General features: G+C 50.7%; 1 protein-coding gene and 1 long non-coding RNA gene across 2 annotated transcripts in view; one reads left to right on the top strand and one right to left on the bottom strand.

Annotated features, from left to right (window-relative positions):
• Positions 1-3537: 3537 nt before the first annotated feature.
• LOC115289154 lies at positions 3538-7235 on the top strand. Its single transcript, XR_003907419.1, has 2 exons — positions 3538-3765; positions 6106-7235. It is a non-coding gene; the product is annotated as an uncharacterized LOC115289154 (long non-coding RNA).
• Positions 7236-8229: 994 nt separating this feature from the next.
• Positions 8230-13609, bottom strand: part of DNAJC27 (DnaJ heat shock protein family (Hsp40) member C27) — a 43883-nt gene continuing 38503 nt past the window's right edge. Inside the window, exon 11 of the transcript XR_003908032.1 lies at positions 8230-8699. The gene's annotated coding sequence lies outside the window, so the exon portion shown is untranslated. The remainder of the gene's footprint in view (positions 8700-13609) is intronic.

Here is a 13609-nt window from a genome sequence, read left to right as displayed (position 1 = left end):
CCTCCCCGCAGTCACCGCCCCCTCGGCAAGCGCGTTCCGGAGTTGCGGGGGGGGCGCCCCGCTCCAGCCCCGCGGCCGGCGAGGGGAAGCAGGAGAAGGGCGCGGAGGAGCGCGGGGGCGAGAGTCGGAGGGGTCCCGGGGGCCCCGCGCTCCAGCGCCGGGAGGCGAGCTGGCTGCGGCTGCTGCGTGGAGGCGGCGGGGTGGGCGGCGGGCAGGAACGATGGGCGAACCGATGTCTCGGACAGGCGGGGTCTCGAAGGATGAGAGCCCGGGACGTGCCCTCCCGCAGGTGAGGCGCGCTCGCGGCACCCCCGCCGCCGCCTCTCTGGCTGCGGCTTGCTTCTGGGCGCAGGGAGGAGAGGCCGGGGCTGAGGTTTGGGGTGGCTGCCCCGCCGGGCGCGCCGGGCCTAAGTGTCCCCGCCCACCCTGGCAGCCCGAGCCTCCTGCTAAAGGGCCCGCAGCTGAGTTCTGTTCCTGAAGGAGGAGGGGAGGAGTGGCCCGGGAGGCACCTGGCACGTGGAAGCGCAAGCGACCGCCTTCAAAAAGATCGCCCGTGCACATTCCACCAGCTGGAGATGGGTTTGAATTTACAAACTCTGCTTAAAAACTAAAATGCTCCTGTGAACGGTTAAGCCTGTTAGTCTCTTACACCTTAGTATAAATTACTTTTCTTGGCTTTGACAGAACACGTTGCCAAGATCAACCACAAGCTTTAAGAATTTAGATAAGGGGGAAGAGGAAGAAAACACGTGTGTAGTTCGGCGTGGGGTCGGGGTGGGGGTTAGCTGAGGACTGCCAGCCCCATTAGGGAATAGGCTCCCCTGGGAAGAGAAGAAATGAGTCAGAGAGGAGAGAAACTCAGCCATCCAGGCCTTGGAAGGAGAGGTCTCCTTGTGCTCCTGAGAGTCATCCATGAGTGCCCTTTCCAAAGCCTCAGTCACCTCACATCCCTCAGGAATAGATTCGTCAGAGAATTGATACTATCACAGCTGTTTCTGCCTTTCTCTCTACTAATTCTGAAAAGCTGCCAACCTCAGTCCAAACTGGTCAGGGCATTGATTACCAAGGGGAGGGGCATAACATCAGGTTTGGGAGGAGCGGAATTCGAATAAAACAGCACCTTTCCCCATTGTTTTAATTTGTTTGGAGTTCCAACGTTTTTTAGTTTGGATTGTTACATGATATTCAAGGAGACGTGATTTTTATGTTTAACAAAGGGACCTGTGTTCATAAAATGGGAGAAGCTGATAGGTACTGTTTGGGCCTGCTTTGGCACAAAGGACGCCCATACTGCACCCTCCCCCTTTCCTGGTACATAAGACAATTCTTGGCGTTTTCCTGCACAGCTTTCTGATTGGCAAGCCCCCTCTCAACTCCTGGGCCACATGGGTTCTTTGCTGGGCGTTCACCGGCCCGGCCCGGCCCAGCCTCCGTTTCACACTCACCTAGCAAAGGGAGAGTTTTCTACACAGATACCCCTGGTAAAAAGAATGATCATAAAAATTATTTTTTAAAAAGCCCAATTTCCTTCCCCTCCTGCTCTAATCGCTGGCCTGCCCTTCTTCCCTCCCTGACCTTCCGCAATCCTCCTCTCTTTGCTGTGGACATCTGTTCAACAGCCAGGCCAGACATCAGGGCAGGCCAGAGGAGCCACCCAGCCCCTGCCCTGAGGATGCCAGCCGGCTCTGTGGGGGCACCAAATACATGGATAAGACAGAGCCTCAGCTGCGCACAGGCGGCAGTCAGAGATAACCTGAAACTGGGCCTTTCAGGACTTGGCGGAAGGATCTGACTGGTTCTAAAAGGGGCACCCTCAGAGGCCTGAAGCCTCCTGACAAAGGCTTTGTGGTGGGAGAGTGCCCGGGGCACATTCCCAGCCCTGCTCTTTCTGGGGTCTAGGTGCAACCCTTCCCTGGGAGTGTGGGAAGCACCATGGGCCTCCCTAGGAGCCAGAAGCAACTGGCTGAGTGAATATTCCAGACCAGGAAAGCTGCTCAGGGCCCTGTGTACCAAGGAGATCAGGGAAGACACAAGTAGTCAGAGACAGGCAGCCAGGCCTGAGAGCCTTCTGCAACTTCTCCGGCACCTGGAGCCAATTAGGCATTGAATGAATGATTGCCCTAGGACTTTGTAAGTGCACCTCTCACCTCTGAGGGAACCCACAGACCTCATTCATTGATGCTGAAAATGTCCTGGTCCAAGGAAATTAAAAATAATCCTGCTCAAGAAAAGGGTAGGAGGTGCCTTCAGTTTCCAAGCTATCCATTTTGTATCTATCTTAGAACACACGTACACGCATATGCACGCACCCACGCAACCTAAGACCATGAATGGCTGCGTGGGTGACTTGCCTAGGACGCGTGTCCTAAACTGAGGACAGAACCTCCGGCTTGGGTGTAAGCTTGGGTGAGTATCCTGACTCCCACCTGAACCCAGGATAGAGGACAGATGCCTCTTTGCTCCTAAGGTTTCAGACTAGAGATGACTGCAGAGCGTTAATTGTTGTTGAATAAACAGGAGTGGTTTGGGCCCCTGGGGAAACGTGCAGCTCCTGAGTCTAGCAAACAATAGATTGGAGCAGGGCCCTGGTGTCCTGGGGAAAAAGAGGTGGGAGGAAAGGAGATCATTAGCTCCCCTGGTGCTGGGCCCCAGGAGAGCCCCAGACCAGGGCCTGCACACAGCTGGTTTAATTGGACAAGTGATTCCCAGAGAAAGAAGGTAAAGTGGGTAAATACAAGGGTGTGTGATAAGCGGTCATGGCGGGCAGTAGGGCTCAATCCCTGAGTGCAAAAAGCAACTCAGAACTTTCCACTGGAGAGCTGGAAGAGGGCAGTGTCTATGCACTTGCTTCCCTACTGCACTGGGAGGCTCCGGGTGTGCACAAGCTTCAGGGACACCGAGTGACGGACACCGAGGCAGGGAACAAGCCAGCGCAGGGAGGTGAGATGCCTCTGCTGCATGACTGAGTGGACGGGTGGGCCAAAAGGATAGGCAGACGACACACCAATGTCCCAAACGGGGCCCAGACCCCTCGCCAACTCCTGCCAGCTCGGAGGCTTGGATCCTAGAGGAGAGGGCCACGTGGTACAGGAGAAAGCTGGCCCTCAGTAGTCCGAGAACTCAGCCTGTGCACTGGCTGTGTGTCCGGCAGTGCAATGAGACAGCACTAACCCCAAGATGGGGTCACTGGGAAGAAGGAGGAAATTAATGGGAACCAGAGTGGTTGGCAGATCTCCACAGGGCAAGTCAGTCAGAGGGAGGAGCTCCCTTCCATCTCATGGCTGGATCCCCAGGGCACCCTGGCCACTTCTGTTCCAGCATGACCCATGCCATCTCCCTCGGGCTGTCTCTGTCTCTGGTCGCATCCGGGAGCCTCTCCTGATGACGCAATGTGTGATCAGTGGGCATGTGAGTGAGCGTGTATGAGTCAGTGTGATGAGTGTGAGCCTACATGCTCAGCGTGTGTGTGATCAGTGTGCATGTGCCTGAGGGTGTGCGCAAGGGTGAGCAAATATGAGGGGTGTGAGCCAGCGTGTGTGATGTGTGTTTGACCAGCATGCGCGCGAGTGAGCGTGTGCGGGTGTGAGCATGCGCCCTGCGGGCGTGGCTCCCGGCTCCCCGGGCCCTACTCCTGCCCGCTCCCTGCACGGCCTGCTCAGCCTACTCGCTGCCCTCGGATCTTCTGAGCCCTCTCTCGGAGCAAGGGAGACACAGCACCATGATTATAGGCTCTGTGGTTTGTGTTGTCTCCTTCAGTTTTATGAGGTAAGTACAAATGTCCCCATTACATGGGTGAGAAGACTGGGGCTCAGAGACCCCACAATTAGGGGCAGCAGAGAGGGGGCTGGATCCCGAATGTGCTCTTGGCCACGCAAAAGTCGGGCTCAAGCAGGAATCCTCAGGAAGCTTCGTCCAGTCAGTTGCTGCCTCTCTAACCAAGGGATGCTCCATCTCAGGAGGACCCAGTGCTTAGCCGGCAGCCAGAGGCAGCCTGTCGAATCGTGGCTCCCGGGATGGCAGAGAAAGAGACTCGAGGCATCCTTCTGCCCCCAGCCCGGATGAGGAAGTTGAGGCCCAGACAGGTTAAATTTGGGGAAGGCAAGACACATGCCATGGAGTGTGAAGCAATGTGTGAATGCTGAGTAATCCCGGGGCCTCTGTGGAAATGTCACGTTTCCAAAAGCACTCAAGCCAGGGCCCCTCTGGGAAGAGGCACCATAGAAATACGTGCTAACAAGCCTTTCCCCAGCCTGCTGGGGATAAGAAGGAACAGACAAAGATTTTAGAACAACAAGGATGGCTAGAGAAGGCCTGCGTGGGGAGGAGATGGGGCCGCCACCTTCATGGCCCCTCTCACAGGTGGAAGGTCGCAGCACCCAAAAGAACGAGGCTGAGACCCCCAGGGGGTCAGGCTGGAGGGGCTAAGGGAGAGCTGGTGAGAGCCCTCACTGCAGATGAAAATAGTCTACTGTCCCCATGGCTGCCCCCCCCCCCCCACTTCTCTCTCAGGCTTGATATCAGGCTTGACTCTGCCCTTCTCACCCACCGGCCCATTCTCTACCCCCACAGCCAGGGCGATCATTCCAAATCCAAATCTGATCTTGTCCCTATCTTCTTTGAAAATCCGACCACTAGCTGTCCCTGCCCCAGCTAAGAGGACTGCCCACCTCCCCACATGCTACGATTAAATGAGATAGTACTTACGAAGTGCTCAGATCTCACCTTGCCTTTCACGTTGCATTAAAGGAACACCAGTCCTTTTTTACTTAGGTTGAATGGTGGCTCCCCAAAAGGTACATCCATGTCCAAGTCCCTGGAACCTGTGAACATCACCTTATATGGGAAGAGTCTTTGCAGATGTAATTGAGTCACGGATTGTGAGATGATGCCATGCTGGATGGCTTGGATGGCCCAAAATCCAATGATAAGCACCCTCACCAGAGACGCGGGCACAGAGGAGATGATGTGCAGATGGAGGAAGAGGTTGGGGGGATGGGGCCGCCAGCCGGGGAGCACCTGGAGCTGCCAAAGGCTGGAAGAGGCAAAGAGGCATTCTCCCCTTGAGCCTCCAGAGGGAGTGCAGGCCTGCTGACTACTAGATCCGGACTTCTGGACTCCAGAATGGGGAGAGTAAATTCTGTTGTTTTCAATCACCTACCCAGGGTGTGGTAATTTGTTCCAACAGCCACAGAAACTTAAGACAGGATCCAACAGCGTACCTTCCATACCTGTATTTAACACCTGCTAGGATTTGTTGTAATTTTATGACTGTTGCCCCACTCACTGGACTTTGAACCCAGGGTCAAGGCCTTGGATTCCCTTTATACCTGGAATGCCAGCCCCTGGTAGGTCATCAATAAACCTTGTTGAATTAAAATAACAGTTCTGGGGCACCTGGGTGGCTCAGTTGGTTAAGCGTCTGACTTTGGGTCAGGTCATGATCTCGCAGTCTGGCTCTGTGCTGACAGCTCAGAGCCTGGAGCCTGCTTTGGATTCTGTGTCTGTCTCTCTGCCTCTCCCTCTCTCTCAAAATAAATAAACATTTAAAAAAATTAATAACGATTCTAAGGCACCTGAGCATCCCCATCAGTTAAGCGTCTAACTTCAACTGAGGTCATGATCTCGTGGTTTGTGAGTTCGAGCTCCACATCGGGCTCTGTGCTGACAGCTCCGAGCCTGCTAAGGATTCTGTGTCTCCCTCTCTCTCTGTCCCTCCCCCATTCATCCTCTGTCTCTCTCTCTCAAAAATAAGCATTAAAAATTATTTTAATTTAAATATATAAAAAATAACAGTTCTGTTGGATCCTCTTATCCATTCACAGAGCTTCAGTTACCTGGAGATGTGCCAAGAGGTGGCAAAATCCACTTTGTTATTCCCAGACTTCAATTTTACTTGAAGTCATTTTTTTCCCCATGCAGGGAAGTTGAGTAATTTAATTGGCAAGTAATTTTAATCACTGTTTTTATCGCAAAACTGTCAGGAGTTGATTAGGGAATGGAATGCAGGAAATTGTATCTGTTTTGGGGCACAAGGTGAACACAGGGTACCGTCTCTGGATCGTGCCTCTGGAGCTCACGGAGGGCTTGTTTTCTCTCTCTGTGCAGGAATGCTGGAGATGCCCAAGATCCACGCCGTTATCAGCCCTGCTCTGCCGCTCCTCCAGCTGCCTGGAGCTCCTCGTGGTTCTGAGCATGCTCTTCATGCCCTCGTCACTTTGCATATGCTGTTCCCTCTGCCTGGATCTCTCTTCCCTCCTGTTGTCCACCTGATACACTACTACCCATCCTCAGAGATGCCCTTCCCATGCCACCTGCTCTGTGAAGTCTCTCATCCCCAGGCAGGGCGGCCCCTTGGGAACCTCTGTGAGGACAGTGCCTCTCTGTCTCCCACTCCAGCAGAGTCCCTCGGGGCGGACAGTGTATTCGCATCCGTCTCCCCACCCCACTTCATCTTTCTTCATGGCACAATCTGCCTGAAACAACAGTGTGTAATTGTTTGTCCATAAGTCTTGTGTCTTCCCCATGGAATGTGAGTTCCATTGGAAAAAGAACTCTGTTGTATTTTGGCTTTTTAAACTGCTGATTCTCATGTGCTCGGCATCACACTGGCCCATAGTATATGGATTGCTTTTCTATAGCTCCCGTACCACACTGAGTGTCTAAATAGTACAAATGTATTGTCTTACAGTTCTGGAGGTCACAAGTCCGAAAGGGCTTCACTGGGTGGAAGTCGTGGCTTTGGGAGGGCTGTGTTCTTTTCTGGAGACTAAGGGAGAATCTATTTCCTTACCTTTTCTAGCTTCTAGAAACCACCCACGCTCTTTGGTTCATGGCCCCCTTCCTCCATCTTCAAAGCCAGCAATATTACATCTCTCTGGTCATTCTTCCATTGCCACATCTCCCTCTAACAGAGCTTGGAAAGTCCAAGTTTAGGGACCCATGGGACGAGGTTAGACCGACCTGGATAATCTCTCCAACTCAATGTTCTAAATCATATTTGCAAAGTCCCTTTTGCCACGTAAGGTAACACACTCACAGTTTCTAGAGATTAGGATAATGACAGTTTGGGGGCCATTGCTCTATCATAGCAGGCTCCTGAGAGGCTGTCCAGGCAATGTGATTACAGCAAGGATACACATTAGTTCATTTCTCCTGAGCAAATCTTCCCCAGAGGTTGCCAACCTTGATGCTGCACTAAATGTCACTAGCACATTAAACCTGGATATCGTAAAGTATCTTAAAAGTCTGTGAAAAGTGCTTTTTTTTCCTGAGAGGAAAGAGGTCCTTAAAAAAAGAGGTCTTTTGATGCAAGAGAAAGCTCTAGAAGGAACTCATCTGCCTGAGATCTCCCCCACCTCCATTCCGCGTTACCTAATCTGCATTAATAGGACAGATCCATTGTTCCAGGAAGGCTGGTTGGGAACAAGAGATGCCTGAGATTTGTGGGATTCATTCCAAGACTCTCCAATCCCCTTCATGCTGTCATTAGAACTGTCTTCCAGAAGCGCAGTTTAGGCTTTGCACTTCCTCAAAAATGACTGTGGTTTTACTGTTTTCAGATTCCATTCTAAAGTTCTTAGCATCCAGGATATTCCTTGGTGGCATCCCAACTCCTTATCTTATATAATCTTCACAACGTGAAGTTGTGTAGGATGTAAATATGATAACTATGTCCATTTTACAGACGAGAAAACTGAGATTAGGTTCACAACTTGCCTAAGGTTCCACCAAGTTTGTACCCATGCACCTGACCCTAGGGACTGGCACCTAGGCCCTGTGCAATCTGACGTGCCCAGACTATCAGTCATTGCTGGAGGAGTCATAGATTCAGTAGCACCCCCTCACCCCCGCCCCCGCTGGACCACAGGATGTGGATCAGGGAAAAGCAAAGCAGGAGAGAGCCTGGGCCTTTGCCTGAAGATATGTCTGTTCAAATCCAGAGTTGTCTCTCTAGCCTGGGAGCAGGAAGGCAGCCTGGCTGGAGGCTGGAAAACCAGACAGCAGGCCCACAACAGTGCAACACCCAGGGGGAGCCTGCAGCCTGACCAGGGAAGGCTCAGGTCGGCTTGATTTGCATACTGCTGACCCATTTTTATATCTTAAAATAAGAAGCATCGACTATAAGCTTCAGCAATTAAATTTATCAAGTCAGCAGAGTGCGGCCCAGGTCTGTAAAGGTGAGGTTTACCTTTCTCCCCTCGGTCCTTTAGGGCACCCTCCCTTCCCTTCTCCCCGTGTGTGGGCCTCTCTCCCTCTCTTCTTAGGACCAGATCCCAGAGAGGAATCAGCCTGAAGCTGGAGAGATGGGCACATACTGCTGAGGTCTGGAAGCCATTGTCCAGTCCACCGCTGCGGCCCCCGCTTCGGAGTCACCTAGGAAGCGGACCCTGGAGGCAGGCAGATGGGCACGCAGGTCACTAGGGATGGAGTGAGTCAGAGCTTGGGGCTCCAGAGTCTGTGATAATGCTTCACTCTGGACTTGAACCCCTTCACCTAGCCCCAGGCATGGCCAAATATCCCCCCTCCAGGCGCAGAGCCTGCCCTGGGGATATGGAAGTCAGAGAACAAGATGCACCCTATCTCTCACTCTGCTGGCAAATGAGAACAGAGTGAGACGGCCAGGCAGATGGGGCTCAGTTCCTGTTCCCCATTTCACCAGAAGAAAGTTAGTGAAGCCAGAAGAGCTCTCCAGGGGGTCTCTGTAGAAGCAGAAGAGGGAGAGGTACTTCACTCACAGTGACCTCTACACACGCACACACAGGCACACGCACACATGTGCGCACACACAGATGTGCACACACACAGATGTGCACACAGATGCACACATGCATGTGCACACACGCACACACCGATGCATGCATGCCCACGTGTGCACACACAGATGCAAGCATGTGTGCACACGTGTGTGCATGCATACCTGTATGTGCACACACAGGTACACACAGATGCATGTATACAGGTACACACTGATGGATGCATGCACACGTGCACACAGATGCATGCATGTATGCACACACAGATGCACACATGCATGTGCACAGAGGTACACACAGATGTATGCATGCATGCATGCATACACAGATGCATGCATGTATATACAGAGACGCATGCATGCATGCACACACACGCACACACAGATGCATGCATGCATTCACGCGCGTGCACGAGCACACATACACACACACACACACCTTTGATTAACGGTCAAAGCCATGGGTCAAAGGAATAAGTCAGAACGATGGCATTTCAGATTTCACCGAGGTATAGGGAAGATGGTATTTTGTAGGCAGAGTCGCCTTCCGAGCACCCCTACTTCCCGTCCCCCATTAGATCAGAGCATATACAATCCAAAAGCACAGTGGAGATTGTAGAGAAGAGGTCGCTACCACCTGTGCAGGGCAGACTCCTCCCCTTGCCCTGGAGCCCACCCCACACACCCCACTTGGCTCCTTCCCCTTCTCTCCTGGCGCTTCCCTGTCAACAGACAAGACTGCTCCTATCTTAAATCACAAACCAATGACAACCCTTCTGGGCCCTTCATTTCCTCCAGCTGCCACCTTATCTTCTTTCTTCCAGGTCAAGCTTCTTGTGGAAGCTTATAAGCAGCATTCATAATGTCTACTTCAAAAAAGGAGACTAGAATGGGCTCCGTGCAGTAGGGCGCAAAGAAGGAAGAGGAGAAGAGTATTTGCCCAGACTGAGGGAGGGGCAGCCAGCAGAGAGGTGGAGGTGGGGACGTCCAGCGAGTGTGTGGGAATGATGAATGCAGGTGGACAGTGGAAAGGTGTAGACAGAGAAGTCATGGCATGGCAAGAAAGGTAGAAAGGGGCCAGATCACAGAAGGCCTTGAATGCCAAGCTAGAATTGCTCCATTTGGGCTGTAAGCTGTTGAGGATTCATGTGGACAAATGACAGGTCCTGACCAGCCCCATTCTCTCAGAGGATTGATTTTGAATAAAAGATGGTTTGGAAAAGGAAGAGACTGTCAAGGGAAAACTGGCAAGAAGGCACAGAATGAAAACTACCGGAAAACAGTGGTCCAAATTAAGTAATGCTCTCTAGGATTCGTTCCACAAAGTTCTCAGGCCTCGCACGTGAAGCTGTCATGGTGATTTACACTCAAATTAGACACGCACAGGTTTTCGGGTAAGCATATTCATGCGTTTTTACAGAGAGTATCGTTTATAGCCGTTAAATAATTCATGCTGGCATTGTTGTCCCTCTTGTGCTCTTAAAAAAGATGCTGTTTACTGCAGAAGCGCTAGCAGAAGGAAGTCAGCCGCCCGCTTTGCCGTCCTTCTTTCGATCTTGCTGTGCCGCGTGGGGGATGCCAGGCACCTCTCTGAAGCTCTCTTCCGTGGGAGACGCGCTAAGCTTTTCAAAACCGGATCAAGGGCTTCGTCCTTTTTTTCCTTTTAATTAGAGTTTTCATTTTAATTTAAAAGCTTCTCACTTGATTAAAATGTATCTCAGTGAAATGGGTTCAGCGTGGGTTTCAGCAGGTCTGTCTCTCACCCTTGCCCTGGGACGCCTCTGGCTTTAGGTGCCACCAGCCCCAACTGGGGGGAGGTAAGCGACAGCTTTCCTCACAGTTGAGCGATGACCCAGAACCTCCAGTGTAAGGCTTTCCGGTCAAGATGACTCTAGCCCTTCCCTTCGTTAACAGCCCCACAGAGCTGACGCTACCTGCAGGCTTTAAATCTGTTTGGACAGGAACGCTTATAGCCCCGCTCTGCTATTTTTAGCAGGTGCTCAGCATTGACTCAGTGTTTCTGCTGGCTTGTGGCCCTCTGCTCTCTCCTTCCGGTGCTGTCAGGCACTTGCTCACATCTTAGGGCGGGAGCACGGCTCCCTCCGGCTCAGCCTGGGCCGGTACCCCCTCCTCGCACTTTCCTAGGGTGGGGGCAGGTTTCTCCAGGCCACGTTTCCCTACTGGTAAGAAAAGCTGCTCCATGAGTCACAACCGCTAACCTGGACGGAGCTGGAGAATCTGCCTCTCGTTCGTAATTTTGTATGAATGTAGCATTAAGTGGGAATTAGGCGTTCTGGGTTTTGTTTTCTGTTTTAATGAAGTCTAAGTTCAAATATGCCTTTGAAAGAAAATAAGCTGGGGTGCCTGGGTAGCTCAGTTGGTTAAGTGTCCAACTCTTGATTTCGGCTCAGGTCATGATCTCACGGTTCATGTGATTCTGCCCAATGTGGGGCTCTGCACTGACAGTGTTAAGCCTGCTTGGGATTCTCTCTCTCTCCCTCTCTCTCTTTCCTTCCCCCATGTTCTCTCTCTAAATATAAATAAATAAATGTTCTTAAAAAAATAATTTGCAAGGGCACCTGGATGGCTCAGTCGGTTGAGTGTTCAACTTTGGCTCAGGTCATGGTTCATGGGTTCAAGCCCCACGTTGGGCTCTGTGCTGACAGCTCAGACCCTGGAGCCTGGGTCAGATTCTGTATCTCCCTCTCTCTGCCCCTCCCTGACTCATGCTTTTTATCTCTCTCTCTCACTGTCTCAAAAATAAACATTAAAAAAGTTTTTAATAATAGTAATACAGTTGACCCTTTAGTAACATGGTTCTGAACTGCCTGGGTCCACTTACAAATGGACTTTGTGAAGACATACAGAACGGCACTGCAAATGTATTTTCTCTCCCTTATGATTTTCTTGAAAGCATTTTATTTTCTCTGGTTTACTTTACTATAAGAATACAGTATTAATACATATGACATAAAATGTGTATTAGTCAAATCTTTATGTTATTGCTAAGGCTTCTGGTCAAAGGAGGCTATTAGTAGCTACATTTGGGGGGAAATCAAAAATCATTCTCAGATTTTTAACTGTGTGGAGGTTGGTGCTCCTACCCCCATGCTGTTCAAAGGTCAGCTGCACATTTAAATAGCTTTAGAAAAAAATGATGTGAAGGACTTAAATGTTAGCTATAAGTTGAAACTGATCATTATATTTTTATAATATAGCAGAGTAACTAGCATAGAAAAGACTCTTAATAAATGCTTGGAGAAAGGAGTGCTTACGAATGAATGAATAAACTCAAAGGTGCTAAAAGCTTGCTGATGTATCCCTCTCAAGGGTAACTTGTAGTTTCACATGCAGAACGTTTCTTTAATACACTGAAAATGGCGGCGTTCTCAGATCTCTCTCCAGGGTGGGGCCAGTGATATTTTTGGCCGTTGGATTATATGAGAGTTGTTGGGATGGTTTCTGTCTTAATCCCAAACGCACTTCGAAATGGCTTACATGGTAGAGAAATGTCTTACCTTTATAACAAGTTTTTGGACAGGACCTCTACCCAGTCTTTGGACAGAACAGGTTTAAGGTTAATTATTCAGTGGCTCAACACCGCCTTTCAGGTTCACGGGACTTTCCATCCTCAGCCCTGCCACCGTTGGCCTATCAGCTTTGTCATCATTAAGGGAACATTCCCCATGACTGCAAGGTGGCACCACAGTCCGGCATCACAGATATGACACTGCATCATAGAAGAAGAGGATGGTTTTCTCCTGTGCCTTTCTTTTCAGGAGTAAAAATTCTTTCCCGAAAGCTCCCCAGAAGAATGTCCATTCTGCCCCTTTGACTAAGACAGGGTCACACGCCCACTTCCAAACCAACCACTGGCAGTAGAAATGATACCGTTATGGACAGTTTCCATCACTCATGGTTTACCACTGAGCCACACAGCGGAGGGGCACGTGCCTGGATAACTTGAGAATCCGCCCGCAAGGAAGAAGGGATGGATGGTGGTTGGGTAGGCCGTCAAGTGTCAGTTCCAGGGGCACCTGGGTGGCTCAGTCGGTTAAGTGGCTGACTTTCGCTCAGGTTGTGATCTCACGTTTGTGAGTTCAAGTCCCGCATCAGGCTCTGTGCTGACAACTCAGAGCCTGGAGCCTGCTTCGGATTCTGTGTCTCCTTCTCTCTCTGTCCTTCCCTTGCTCATGATCTGTCTCTCTCTGTCTCACAAAAATAAACATTAAAAAAAAAACCCAGTATTGGTTCCGGAGCCCCTCAAAGGCCAGGGCTGGTTCCTGGCAAAGCCAACTCTCTTGTTATTTTTGTGAGGAACTTCCACAAACCAGGGAAATGCTTAGACAAATTTCACCAAGAAAACGACACCAAGATTTGATTGGTTAATGAGCAACATATTTGGGCACTAAGGACCCCCAATACTCTTACTTTCTTACTCTCATTTGGCTCCCTTTTAAATCAGCATTCAATTGTATTCTGTAACTTGTTTCATAATCTGTTGGGAATTGTGTAGTTGAAGGATCTACAACCCATTCCACAGTGCAGCTACACAGGTCATTCATTCATTCACTCATTCATCAAATACTTACTATGCTTTGATTAGGCACTTAAGACACAAAGATGGAGGGGCGCCTGGGTGGCTCAGTCAGTTAAGCGTCGGCTTTGGCTCAGGTCATGATCTCACAGTTCGTGGGTTTGAGCCCCCCGTCGGGCTCTGTGCTGACAGCTAGCTCAGAGCCTGGAGCCTGCTTCGGATTCTGTGTCTCCCTCTCTCTCTGACCCTCCCCTGCTTCACTGTCTCTCTCAAAAAAAAAAAAAAAAGACACAAAGATGGAAAAGATAAAGTCCTCATCT

This window comes from Suricata suricatta, chromosome 4 (genome assembly GCF_006229205.1).
Source record: "Suricata suricatta isolate VVHF042 chromosome 4, meerkat_22Aug2017_6uvM2_HiC, whole genome shotgun sequence".
NCBI lineage: Eukaryota > Metazoa > Chordata > Mammalia > Carnivora > Herpestidae > Suricata > Suricata suricatta.
The sequence above is the reverse complement of the archived record's forward strand: the minus strand, read 5'-3'. Positions and strand labels throughout refer to the sequence as shown.